Source organism: Montipora capricornis, unplaced genomic scaffold, assembly GCF_036669925.1.
Source record: "Montipora capricornis isolate CH-2021 unplaced genomic scaffold, ASM3666992v2 scaffold_490, whole genome shotgun sequence".
Lineage (NCBI taxonomy): Eukaryota > Metazoa > Cnidaria > Anthozoa > Scleractinia > Acroporidae > Montipora > Montipora capricornis.
In genome coordinates this window covers 54,106-55,000 of record NW_027180228.1, presented here as the reverse complement: position 1 = coordinate 55,000, position 895 = coordinate 54,106, and positions in this window count along the sequence as shown.

Below are 895 nucleotides of genomic sequence, written 5' to 3'. Positions count from 1 at the left end.
ATGTTGGTGTAGCCAGTCAAAGAGTAAAATGTCGTCTCAACACTGTCAAGGGGGTGTTTCAACGCTTTTTGGCGAGGATTGTGTGAGTTGCAAAAAGCCATTTGGTTAATATCAGACGTTGTTATTTATTGTTAAGTAGTTTTCTTGAATAGTCCAGAAAGACGGTGCTCGCTGGGAAGATCTTGCTGTAACTTTTGTTTGACGCAAGCTAGGAAAGATATGAATTGTCTAGATTTCGGTAGAAACAAATAGGAAATGCTATTTTTGGTCTTGAAAAATAAGATATCAATACAGCCTGGCCACAATAGTCATGGGTAGGAGACATAAAGGTTAAGTGTGATTAGTCACACAGTTTAATGAAAATAGGAAAACCTTGGTGGAAGAACGAGCACTCATCACATTTCTGTACATGGAAAGGAGGTATTCTCTGCGAGAAATTGCAGCAAAAGTCGACCGATCTGCAGCGACAGTAATGCGAGTGCTAAAAGAATTTAACACTCCTTCAACGTATTCGCAAACTCACGGAAATATCACCCACCAAAGAAGAGGAAGGCCAAGAAAGTTGTCATCCAGTGAAGAGAGACTCCTTATAAGGGCTCTTCTGAAACTGAGGCGTATAGAAGATAACTTTACTGCCAAGTGACTCATGAATGAGGCAAACATCTCGAAAAGTGATGTGTCAGTTCGCACTGTGGGAAGATTGTTAAATAGCAAAGGGTACTTTTATCTCCAAGCCTGGAAAAAAGGGCTGCTTACTAACAATGACAAGAGCTTACGTGTTGCATTTGCCAAGGAGTTATGGACTCATAAAATTGCTTTCTACTTGGATGGAGTTGCTTTTGCGCACAAGACCAACCCACTTGATCAAGCAGGAGCTCCTACTGGAAGGATCTAC